Source organism: Somniosus microcephalus, chromosome 31, assembly GCF_052327205.1.
Source record: "Somniosus microcephalus isolate GS21.2 chromosome 31, FLI_Smic_1.0, whole genome shotgun sequence".
Taxonomy (NCBI): Eukaryota; Metazoa; Chordata; class Chondrichthyes; order Squaliformes; family Somniosidae; genus Somniosus; species Somniosus microcephalus.
This window is the reverse complement of record NC_141017.1, coordinates 14,160,132-14,172,672: the sequence shown is the minus strand read 5'-3', so window position 1 is coordinate 14,172,672 and position 12,541 is coordinate 14,160,132. Positions and strand designations below refer to the sequence as shown.

Genomic DNA, 12,541 nt, shown 5'->3' with positions numbered 1-12,541 from the left:
AGAGCAAGATCGACCCTCCCCTTTAAGAACTGGCCGGCGCCAGTGTGTCTGTGTTCCATTGCTGACTGACATCACATGAGCTTCGCCAGCGCTCTGAGGAAGCGCCTCGCTCCTCGGAGTTAGCGCCTTAAGAGAGGTGTGTAGCGCCTGATTTAGCGCTCCAATCACCTCCAGGGGCGATAAAAGCCAAGTTTGCCGTCGGAAGCGATAATTAGCGCCAGGCACTAATTTTTGCACCCAGCCGATAATTGCGCCCCAGACGGGGGCGATGCCGAAAAGTCCGTAAAAAAGTCTTACCGCATTCTCAGCGTCACCATCAGCCTGAAATCTGAAATAATCCGGTGGCTGTTGACATACTCGGCAAAAAGAAGCTGGCAATGCCGAAACTAGCCTACGCGGTCTGGAATCTCATGTGGAGAAGCCAAGCCTGTTAATGGGTTGGTGCCTGTCCAGTAAGGGTGGAAAACGTCTGTTGCAAACACGCTGCTGGATGTGGGGTCGCTCGACCCAAAAGCAATTTAATCACACGCTGGATCCAGCCTCTTGCTCTGAAAGGCTGTGAGACCCTAAACACACTGGAGTTGAAAGGGGTGTGAAGACCAAAGGCCAGCTCAGTCGTTGCCTTTATTCTCAGGAGCTCGGGGATACCGAACAGGTGATTTCCGAGGGGTACCTAAAGCAACTCATGGAAGGCAAGAAGAAGTGGAAGGAGAGATACTTTGTGATGAAGGCCAGCTACCACTTAGAGTATTTTGAAACTAAAGAGGTAAGTGAGTGAACTAATTCACCCTGAGCTTTGAGTTCTATTGTTCTTACTGCACTGTGTCTTGTTGGTGAACGTGTCGGGGTCGGTGAGAGTGTGTCTGGGTCAGTGGGAGTGTGTGTCTGGGTCAGTGGGAGTGTGTGTCTGGGTCGGTGAGAGTGTGTATCTGGGTCAGTGGGAGTGTGTATCTGGGTCAGTGGGAGTGTGTATCTGGGTCGGTGGGAGTGTGTGTCTGGGTCGGTGAGAGTGTGTATCTGGGTCAGTGGGAGTGTGTGTCTGGGTCAGTGGGAGTGTGTGGGTCGGTGAGAGTGTGTATCTGGGTCAGTGGGAGTGTGTATCTGGGTCAGTGGGAGTGTGTATCTGGGTCGGTGGGAGTGTGTGTCTGGGTCGGTGAGAGTGTGTATCTGGGTCAGTGGGAGTGTGTGTCTGGGTCAGTGGGAGTGTGTGGGTCGGTGAGAGTGTGTATCTGGGTCGGTGAGAGTGTGTGTCTGGGTCGGTGAGAGTGTGTCTGGGTCGGTGAGAGTGTGTATCTGGGTCGGTGAGAGTGTGTATCTGGGTCGGTGAGAGTGTGTTTCTGGGTCAGTGGGAGTGTGTATCTGGGTCGGTGAGAGTGTGGATCTGGGTCGGTGAGAGTGTGTATCTGGGTCGGTGAGAGTGTGTCTGGGTCGGTGGGAGTGTGTGTCTGGGTCGGTGAGAGTGTGTATCTGGGTCGGTGAGAGTGTGTCTGGGTCGGTGAGAGTGTGTATCTGGATCGGTGAGAGTGTGTATCTGGGTCGGTGAGAGTGTGTCTGGGTCGGTGAGAGTGTGTATCTGGATCGGTGAGAGTGTGTATCTGGGTCGGTGAGAGTGTGTCTGGGTCGGTGAGAGTGTGTGTCTGGGTTGGTGAGAGTGTGTGTCTGGGTCAGTGGGAGTGTGTGTCTGGGTCGGTGGGAGTGTGTGTCTGGGTTGGTGAGAGTGTGTGTCGGGGTCGGTGGGAGTGTGTGTCTGGGTCGGTGAGAGTGTGTATCTGGGTCAGTGGGAGTGTGTATCTGGGTCAGTGGGAGTGTGTATCTGGGTCGGTGGGAGTGTGTGTCTGGGTCGGTGAGAGTGTGTATCTGGGTCAGTGGGAGAGTGTGTCTGGGTCAGTGGGAGTGTGTGGGTCGGTGAGAGTGTGTATCTGGGTCAGTGGGAGTGTGTATTTGGGTCAGTGGGAGTGTGTATCTGGGTCGGTGGGAGTGTGTGTCTGGGTCGGTGAGAGTGTGTATCTGGGTCAGTGGGAGTGTGTGTCTGGGTCAGTGGGAGTGTGTGGGTCGGTGAGAGTGTGTATCTGGGTCGGTGAGAGTGTGTGCCTGGGTCGGTGAGAGTGTGTCTGGGTCGGTGAGAGTGTGTATCTGGGTCGGTGAGAGTGTGTATCTGGGTCGGTGAGAGTGTGTTTCTGGGTCAGTGGGAGTGTGTATCTGGGTCGGTGAGAGTGTGGATCTGGGTCGGTGAGAGTGTGTATCTGGGTCGGTGAGAGTGTGTCTGGGTCGGTGGGAGTGTGTGTCTGGGTCGGTGAGAGTGTGTATCTGGGTCGGTGAGAGTGTGTCTGGGTCGGTGAGAGTGTGTGTCTGGGTTGGTGAGAGTGTGTGTCTGGGTCGGTGGGAGTGTGTGTCTGGGTCGGTGGGAGTGTGTGTCTGGGTCGGTGAGAGTGTGTGTCTGGGTCGGTGAGAGTGTGTGTCTGGGTCGGTGAGAGTGTGTGTCTGGGTCGGTGAGAGTGTCTGGGTTGGTGGGAGTGTGTGTCTGGGTCGGTGGGAGTGTGTGTCTGGGTCAGTGAGAGTGTGTTGGGGTCGGTGAGAGTGTCTGGGTTGGTGGGAGTGTGTGTCTGGGTCAGTGAGAGTGTGTGTCTGGGTCGGTGAGAGTGTCTGGGTCGGTGGGAGTGTGTGTCTGGGTCGGTGAGAGTGTGTGTCTGGGTCGGTGAGAGTGTCTGGGTCGGTGGGAGTGTGTGTCTGGGTCGGTGAAAGTGTGTGTCTGGGTCGGTGAGAGTGTGTGTCTGGGTCAGTGGGAGTGTGTGTCTGGGTCAGTGGGAGTGTGTGTCTGGGTCAGTGGGAGTATCTGGGTCGGTGGGAGTGTCTGGGTTGGTGAGAGTGTGTGTCTGGGTCGGTGGGAGTGTCTGGGTCGGTGAGAGTGTGTCTGGGCCAGCGGGAGTGTCTGGGTCAGTGGGAGTGTGTGTCTGGGTCGGTGAGAGTGTGTTTCTGGGTCGGTGAGAGTGTGTGTCTGGGTCAGTGGGAGTGTGTGTCTGGGTCGGTGGGAGTGTGTGTCTGGGTCGGTGGGAGTGTCTGGGTCGGTGGGAGTGTCTGGGTCGGTGGGAGTGTGTGTCTGGGTCGGTGAGAGTGTGTTTCTGGGTCGGTGAGAGTGTGTTTCTGGGTCAGTGGGAGTGTGTGTCTGGGTTGGTGGGAGTGTGTGTCTGGGTCGGTGGGAGTGTCTGGATCAGTGGGAGTGTGTGTCTGGGTCAGTGGGAGTGTGTGTCTGGGTCGGTGGGAGTGTGTCTGGGTCGGTGGGAGTGTGTCTGGGTCGGTGGGAGTGTGTGTCTGGGTCGGTGGGAGTGTCTGGGTCAGTGGGAGTGTGTGTCTGGGTCAGTGGGAGTGTGTGTCTGGGTCAGTGGGAGTGTGTGTCTGGGTCAGTGGGAGTGTGTGTCTGGGTCGGTGGGAGTGTGTCTGGGCCGGTGGGAGTGTGTGTCTGGGTCGGTGGGAGTGTCTGGGTCAGTGGGAGTGTGTGTCTGGGTCGGTGGGAGTGTGTGTCTGGGTCGGTGGGAGTGTGTGTCTGGGTCGGTGGGAGTGTCTGGGTCAGTGGGAGTGTGTGTCTGGGTCGGTGGGAGTGTGTGTCTGGGTCGGTGGGAGTGTGTCTGGGTCAGTGGGAGTGTGTCTAGGATGGGGCAGTGTCTGGGTCAGTGGGAGTATGTCTGGGTCGGTGGGAGTGTGTCTGGATCGGTGGGAGTGTGTGTCTGGGTCGGTGGGAGTGTCTGGATCAGTGGGAGTGTGTGTCTGGGTCAGTGGGAGTGTGTGTCTGGGTCGGTGGGAGTGTGTGTCTGGGTCGGTGGGAGTGTCTGGGTCGGTGGGAGTGTCTGGGTCGGTGGGAGTGTGTGTCTGGGTCGGTGAGAGTGTGTTTCTGGGTCGGTGAGAGTGTGTGTCTGGGTCGGTGAGAGTGTGTTTCTGGGTCGGTGAGAGTGTGTTTCTGGGTCAGTGGGAGTGTGTATCTGGGTCGGTGAGAGTGTGTTTCTGGGTCAGTGAGAGTGTGTGTCTGGGTCGGTGAGAGTGTGTTTCTGGGTCGGTGAGAGTGTGTTTCTGGGTCGGTGAGAGTGTGTTTCTGGGTCGGTGAGAGTGTGTTTCTGGGTCAGTGGGAGTGTGTATCTGGGTCGGTGAGAGTGTGTTTCTGGGTCAGTGGGAGTGTATCTGGGTCGGTGAGAGTGTGTGTCTGGGTCGGTGAGAGTGTGTATCTGGGTCGGTGAGAGTGTGTATCTGGGTCGGTGAGAGTGTGTCTGGGTCGGTGAGAGTGTGTGTCTGGGTCGGTGGGAGTGTGTGTCTGGGTCGGTGAGAGTGTGTGTCTGGGTCGGTGAGAGTGTGTGTCTGGGTCGGTGAGAGTGTGTGTCTGGGTCGGTGAGAGTGTCTGGGTTGGTGAGAGTGTGTGTCTGGGTCGGTGGGAGTGTGTGTCTGGGTCAGTGAGAGTGTGTGTCTGGGTCAGTGAGAGTGTGTTGGGGTCGGTGAGAGTGTCTGGGTCGGTGGGAGTGTGTGTCTGGGTCGGTGAGAGTGTGTGTCTGGGTCGGTGGGAGTGTGTCTGGGTCGGTGAGAGTGTGTGTCTGGGTCAGTGAAAGTGTGTGTCTGGGTCAGTGAGAGTGTGTTGGGGTCGGTGAGAGTGTCTGGGTTGGTGGGAGTGTGTGTCTGGGTCGGTGAGAGTGTCTGGGTCGGTGGGAGTGTCTGGGTCGGTGAGAGTGTGTCTGGGATGGTGGGAGTGTCTGGGTCGGTGGGAGTGTGTCTGGGCCAGTGGGAGTGTCTGGGTCAGTGGGAGTGTGTGTCTGGGTTGGTGGGAGTGTGTGTCTGGGTCGGTGGGAGTGTCTGGATCAGTGGGAGTGTGTGTCTGGGTCAGTGGGAGTGTGTGTCTGGGTCGGTGGGAGTGTGTCTGGGTCGGTGGGAGTGTGTCTGGGTCGGTGGGAGTGTGTGTCTGGGTCGGTGGGAGTGTCTGGGTCAGTGGGAGTGTGTGTCTGGGTCAGTGGGAGTGTGTGTCTGGGTCAGTGGGAGTGTGTGTCTGGGTCAGTGGGAGTGTGTGTCTGGGTCGGTGGGAGTGTGTCTGGGCCGGTGGGAGTGTGTGTCTGGGTCGGTGGGAGTGTCTGGGTCAGTGGGAGTGTGTGTCTGGGTCGGTGGGAGTGTGTGTCTGGGTCGGTGGGAGTGTGTGTCTGGGTCGGTGGGAGTGTCTGGGTCAGTGGGAGTGTGTGTCTGGGTCAGTGGGAGTGTGTGTCTGGGTCGGTGGGAGTGTGTGTCTGGGTCGGTGGGAGTGTGTCTGGGTCAGTGGGAGTGTGTCTAGGATGGGGCAGTGTCTGGGTCAGTGGGAGTGTGTCTGGGTCGGTGGGAGTGTGTCTGGATCGGTGGGAGTGTGTGTCTGGGTCGGTGGGAGTGTCTGGGTCAGTGGGAGTGTGTGTCTGGGTCAGTGGGAGTGTGTGTCTGGGTCGGTGGGAGTGTGTGTCTGGGTCGGTGGGAGTGTGTCTGGGTCGGTGGGAGTGTGTCTAGGATGGGGCAGTGTCTGGGTCAGTGGGAGTGTGTCTGGGTCGGTGGGAGTGTGTCTGGATCGGTGGGGGGATTGAGTTGGGGGGTGGGGGGATTGAGTTGGGGGGTGGGGGGATTGAGTTGGAGGGGGGGGTGGGGTTGGCGGGGTGGGGGGATGGGCGGGTGTGGGGGCTGGGGGGATTGGGTTGGGGGTGGGGTTGGCGGGGAGGGGGGATGGGCGGGGATGGGGGGTGGGGGATTGAGTTGGGGGGTGGGGAGATTGAGTCGGGGGTGGGGTTGGCGGGTTGGGCGAGGGTGGGGTTGGCGGGGTGGGGGGATGGGTAGGGGTGGGGGGATTGCGTTGGGGTGGCGTTGGCGGGGTGGGGGGATGGGTGGGGGAATGAGTGAAGGGCGGGGGTGGGGCTGGGGGATGCTAATTCTTTGCCAGAATCCTGTTATCCTGCTGCGATATGTTCCAGGCCGAGCGGAGAGGGATGAAAGCCGAAGCCGCTGTGCAGCTGTCAGGGTGCGTCCTGCTGAGCTCAGTGACGGAGTACAGGGACATGCTGAATCAGAGCTGGCCGCACTTCAATGGTGAGAACTCAAAGGGGAGCGGGAATGCTGGATCTGGACCAGGGAGCTGGTCGCTCATTCCGAATTGTTGTTCTGTTTGCCCCGGGATGTGGCCGACGCTGGTGGCACCACATTCACTGCCCGTGCGAGTTGCCCCGAGAAGGTTGTGGTGGACCTTCTCATTGGCACTGTCACATGGTGTTAGGTGGGAGCTTCCCAGGCACTTCTGCTGATAACCCTTCAGAACGATATAAAATGGAACATGAATCCACCCCATCCACCACCCTAAACATTCACTCCCTCCACCACCGGCGCACCATGGCTGCAGTGTGTACCATCTACAAGATGCACTGCAGCAACTCGCCAAGGCTTTTTTGGCAGCATCTCCCAAACCCGCAACCTCTTCCACCTAGAAGGACAACATAAGAACATAAGAAATAGGAGCAGGAGTAGGCCAATCGGCCCCTCGAGCCTGCTCCGCCATTCAATAAGATCATGGCTGATCTGATCCTAACCACCAATCTACTATCACTGAACCATCTCCTGAATCTAACAGAATTAGACACACGAAATAGGAGCAGGATCAGGCTACACGGCCCCTGGGCCCGCTCCGCTACCCACAGGGCCATGACCGATCCGAACCTAGACTCATGTCCAAATTCCTGCCCGCTCCCCGTAACCCTTAATTCCCTTTACTTCTAGGAAACTGTCTATTTCTGTTTTAAATTTATGTAATGATGTAGCTTCTACAGCTTTTTGGGGCAGCATATTCCATGGACCTACCACCCTCTGAGTGAAGTAGTTCCTCCTCATCTCAGTTTTGAAAGAGCAGCCCCTTATTCTAAGACTATGCCCCCTAGTTCTAGTTTCACCCATCATCGGGAACATCCTCCCCGCATCCACCCGATCCAACCCCTTCACAATCTTATATGTTTCAATAAGATCGCCTCTCATTCTTCTGAACTCCAATGAGTAGAGTCCCAATCTACTCAACCTCTCCTCATATGTCCATCCCCTCATCCCCGGGATTAACCGAGTGAACCTTCTTTGTGCTGACTCGAGAGCAAGTATGTCTTTTCTTAAGTATGGACACCAAAACTGTACGCAGTATTCCAGGTGCGGTCTCACCAATACCTTGTACAACTGAAGCAATACCTCCCTATTTTTATATTCTATCCTCCTAGCAATGAAAGCCAACATTCCATTGGCCTTCTTAATCACTTGCTGCACCTGCATACTAACCTTTTGAGTTTCGTGCACCAGGACCCCCAGATCCCTTTGTACTTCAGTACTTTCCAGTTTCTTGCCATTAAGATAACAACTTGCTCTACGATTTTTCCTGCCAAAGTGCATAACCTCACACTTTCCAGTATTGTATTCCATCTGCCAAATCTCTGCCCACTTACTTAGCCTGTCTATGTCCCCTTGCAGGTTTTTTATGTCCTCCTCACTCACTACTTTCCCTCCCATCTTAGTATCATCTGCAAACTTTGATATGTTACACTCGGTCCCCTCCTCCAAATCGTTAATATAGATTGTAAAGAGTTGGGGACCCAGCACTGACCCCTGTGGAACACCACTAGTTACTGATTGCCAGTCCGAGAATGAACCATTTATCCCAACTCTCTGCTTTCTGTTAGATAGCCAATCCTCTATCCATGCCAGAATATTACCCCCAATCCCATGATTTTTTATCTTAAGCAATAATCTTTTGTGTGGCACCTTGTCAAATGCCTTTTGGAAGTCTAAATACACTACGTCCACTGGTTCCCCTTTATCCACCCTATATGTTACTTCCTCAAAGAACTCCAGCAAATTTGTCAAACATGACTTCCCCTTCATAAAACCATGCTGACTTTGTCCTATTAAATTATGATTATCCAAATGTCCTGTTACTGTCTCCTTAGTAATGGACTCCAATATTTTACCTACCACAGATGTTAGGCTAACCGGTCTATAGTTTCCAGCCTTCTGTCTACTGCCCTTTTTAAATAAGGGCGTTACATTAGCAGTTTTCCAGTCTGCCGGGACCTTTGCTGATTCCAGGGAGTTTTGGAAAATTATTACTAATGCATCCACAATCCCTACCGCCACTTCCCTCAAGACCCTAGGATGTAAGCCATCAGGCCCAGGTGATTTATCTGCCTTGAGTCCCATTATTTTACTGAGTACCACTTCCTTAGTGATTGTGATCGTGTTTAGCTCCTCCCCCCCTGTAGCCCCCTGTTTGTCCAGTTTTGGGATATTCTTAGTGTCTTCTACTGTAAAGACTGATACAAAATATTCATTCAGTGTTTTTGCCATCTCCATATTTCCCACCATTAATTTCCCGGTCTCATCCTCTAAGGGACCAACATTTACTTTAGCCACCCTTTTTCTTTTTATATAACTATAAAAACTCTTACTATCTGTTTTTATATTTTTTGCTAATTTACTTTCATAATCTATCTTCCCTTTCTTAATCAATCTTTTTGTTACTTTTTGCTGTCTTTTAAAGTTTTCCCAATCCTCTATCCTCCCACTAGATTTGCCCTTGTTTTTAGTCGAATACTATCCTTAATTTCTTTACTTAGCTACGGATGGCTGTCTTTTCTTTTACACCCTTTTCTTCTCAGTGGAATATATTGGCGCATGGGAACACCACCACCTCCAAGTTCCCCTCCAGGTCACACACTATCCTGACTTGGAAGTATATCGCCAATCCTTCATCATCGCTGGGTCAAAATCCTGGAACTCCCTCCCTCCCTCCCTCCCTAACCGCACTGTGGGAGCACCTTCACCACACGGACTGCAGCGGTTCAAGAAGGCGGCTCACCACCACCTTCTCAAGGGCGACTAGGGATGGGCAATAAATGCAGGCCTTGCCAGCGACGCCCACATCCCATAAACAAATTTTTAAAAACGTGTGTCCAACTGTCCTCTGAAGTGATCCACCGGGCCGCTCAGTCCGGGCTTTGGGACGTCCGGAGGTCATGAAAGGTGTCATAAATCGCAACTTCTACAAGAAGTAACTCAGGAAGTACTACTGAACGGCCAGCTGAGGGCACCGTCCGAGGAGTATAAATCCTCGGGCGTGGGCCCAACTTGGCCAGAGACAATCTGGAAACAGGAAGCTAGTGACTACTAACTAGACCTCCATGTTTTGTTACAAGTCGATTAAAGCCTTGCTTTATGTACAACCAAGTGCATAGTGAGTCTTTATTACGTCAAAAGGCGCTATATAAATGCAAGTCATTCTTTCGTTGCCCTTGTTTTCCAGGGGTCGCAGATACTTTCTGGGAGGAACAGCACATGAACTGCCTGACGAGTTACCCTCTCTACCTGTGGCACCCCTATCGGCCGCACCTCATCCTCTGCTTCCACACCGCAGATGATCGGCACATCTGGAGCACGCTCCTTGCTGATGGGATTCGACACCTCAACACCGGTATGAACCTCCCAACATCTCACACGTTCATGCATCCCTTCACTGAGGTAGACATTGGCCCGGGTCTTTTACATAGAATAACATTGCATTATATTACATAGTTTTACATTACATAAGATGTAACGCTGTGGAAGGAGTCAACCGTGGCTCAATGGGCAGCACTCTTGCCTCTGAGTCAGAAGGTCGTGGGTTCAAGTCCCACTCCAGTGACTTGAGCACAAAAATCTAGGCTGACGCTCCTAGTGGAGTACTGCATTGTCAGAGGTGCTGTTTTTTGCATGAAATGTTAAACAGAGGCCCCCGTGTCTGCCCTCTCAGGTGGACATAAAATGGCACTATTTTACCCTGGCTGGGGAGTCTAGAACTAGGGGTCACAGTCTTAGAATAAGGGCTGAGATGAGAAATGTCTTCACTTAAAGGGTGGTGAATCTTTGGAATTCTCTGCCCCAGAGAGCTGTGAATGCTCAGTCACTGAATATATTCAAGACTGAGATCATTCGAATCTTGGACACTAAGGGAATCAAGGGATATGGGGATAGGGCGGGGAAAGTGGAGTTGAGGTCGAAGATCAGCCATAAACTTATCAAATGGTGGAGCAGGCTCGAGGGGCCGAATGGCCTCCTCCTGCTCCTATTGCTTCTGTTCTTCTGTATGCGATTCGGCCCAACTGATCTCTGTCAGTGTTTATGCTTCATATGAGCCTCCTCCCACCTTACTTCATCTCACCCTATCAACATATCCTACATTGCTTTCTCCCTCTTATACTCGTCTAGATTGCCCTTAACTCTGTATCTAACCCCGTGCTGTACCTGCTCCGGGAGTGTTTGATGGGACAGTGTAGAGGGAGCTTTACTCTGTATCTAACCCGTGCTGTACCTGCCCTGCGAGTGTTTGATGGGGCAGTGTAGAGGGAGCTTTACTCTGTATCTAACCCCGTGCTGTACCTGCTCCGGGAGTGTTTGATGAGACAGTGTAGAGGGAGCTTTACTCTGTATCTAACCCATGCTGTACCTGCCCTGCGAGTGTTTGATGGGACAGTGTAGAGGGAGCTTTACTCTGTATCTAACCCGTGCTGTACCTGCCCTGCGAGTGTTTGATGGGGCAGTGTAGAGGGAGCTTTACTCTGTATCTAACCCCGTGCTGTACCTGCTCCGGGAGTGTTTGATGAGACAGTGTAGAGGGAGCTTTACTCTGTATCTAACCCATGCTGTACCTGCTCTGGGAGTGTTTGATGGGACAGTGTAGAGGGAGCTGTGGGCAGTGCTGTATGATAGGCAGCTCAGGAAAGGGAAGTCCATTGTTTTGACAATTCAAAGTCCTGCTCACTAATGGCGGTGTTTTCCTCGCAGTGCTCTTTAGGAGGGATTCTTTCGAAGTCTGCGCATTCCTGGAGGCTGTGCGAGTGTGCAGGCAGCAGAAGGGGCGTTATGGAATCTGTGACTTGTACTTGGGCTCAGAGATTGAGGTAATGTTTAATGATCATCTTGTTTGCTTCTAGTGACTGGTATTCTTATGTAAAAGACAGAAGTTGTATTTCCAAAGCACCTTTCACAACTTCAGGATGTGCCAAAGCACTTTGTAGCCAATAAAGTACTTTTGAAGTGTTGTCACTGTTACAGTATAGGGAAACACAGCAGCCAATCTGTGCACAGCAAGATCCCACAAACTGCAATGTGATAATGGCCAGGTCATCCATTTTTTAGTGATGTTGGTTGAGGGACAAGGGGCCAGGACACCAGGGAGAACTCACCTGCTCTTCTTCGAATAGTGCCATGAGACCTTTTAAGTCCAGCTACGAGAGCAGGCAGGGCCTCAGTTTCACGTTTCATCCGACAGCACTGCACTGCCAGTGTCAGCCTAAATGATGTGGTCAGGTCTCTGGAGTGGGACTTGAACTAACAACCTTCCGACTCAGAGGCGAGTGTGCTACACACTGAGGCTCGGTTGACATCTAAAGAAGATAGTCCCCTAGCAGTGGTCCCTTCCACATACCTGACCTGCAGAGGACCTATCCAGCCACCAGTGAAATGTTTCCTGGGGTGCTCCTCCACTGGTACCTGCGATCTAACCTCAGTGGGCAGCACTCTCACCTCTGAGTCAGAAGGTTGTGGGTTCAAGTCTGACTCCAGAGACTTGAGCACAAAAATCTAGGCTGACACTCCCAGTGCAGTGCTGAGGGAGCGCTGCACTGTCAGAGGTGCCGTCTTTCAGATGAGACGTTAAACCGAGGCCCCGTCTGCCCTCTCAGGTGAATGTGTAAAAGATCCCATGGCCACTATTCCAAAGAAGAGCAGGGGAGTTCTCCCCGGAGTTCTGGCCAATATTTATCCCTCAACCAACATCAATAAAAAAACAGATTATCTGCGCATTATCTCATTGCTGTTTGTGGGAGCTTGCTGTGCGCATATTGGCTGCTGCGTTTCCCATACACAAGGCTCCCACTGAACATAAGTGTGTTAGCAGGGCTTGATATGAACATGGTTAATGTGGAGTACGATGTACTACAACACAGAACAGCTAATACAGAGAAACAGAACAATATGATGCAGTATGATTGCAGCAAGTGATTTGTTATTGTGCAGATCTGGCAATTTCACTGGCTGTGAGACTTTTTATATAAAGTTATGGTACTTGGTAACAGATCGCACTATCCATGGAATGTGTAGGAATTCATGGTGCTTCTCACAGAATATGGGAATGACCACTGGTTCAGGGGTGGTGTTCCCGCCTCGGAGTTAGAAGGAACATAGGAACAGGAGGAGGCCATTCAGCCCTCGAGACTGTTCCGCCATTCAATCAGATCACGGCTGATCGGTATCTTAACTCCATCTACCCGCCTTGGTTCCGTAACCCTTACTACCCTTGCCCAGCACAAATCTATCAATCTCAGTTTTGAAATCGAATGGCTGGGTTCAGGCTCCACTCCAGGCAGTCGGGCCAGCAGAAACCAGGGAACCGGTTCTGAATTAACGTCCAGCGAGGGTACTGGAGTTCGATGGGTGCGGACCCCGTTATAAAGGGTGGGTGGGCTCTTTAGCCTTGGTTGCAGCCCCAGGAGAAGGTACT

At 53.0% G+C, this 12,541-nt stretch overlaps 1 pseudogene across 1 annotated transcript in view; it reads left to right on the top strand.

The window, feature by feature from the left end:
• LOC147097595 (protein Niban 1-like) overlaps positions 1-12,541 on the top strand; it is a 149,219-nt pseudogene that overhangs the window by 23,876 nt on the left and 112,802 nt on the right. The window contains exons 3-6 of the transcript XR_015074314.1: positions 635-766; positions 5,955-6,069; positions 9,308-9,475; positions 10,825-10,940. The product of XR_015074314.1 is annotated as a protein Niban 1-like (transcript). The remainder of the gene's footprint in view (positions 1-634; positions 767-5,954; positions 6,070-9,307; positions 9,476-10,824; positions 10,941-12,541) is intronic.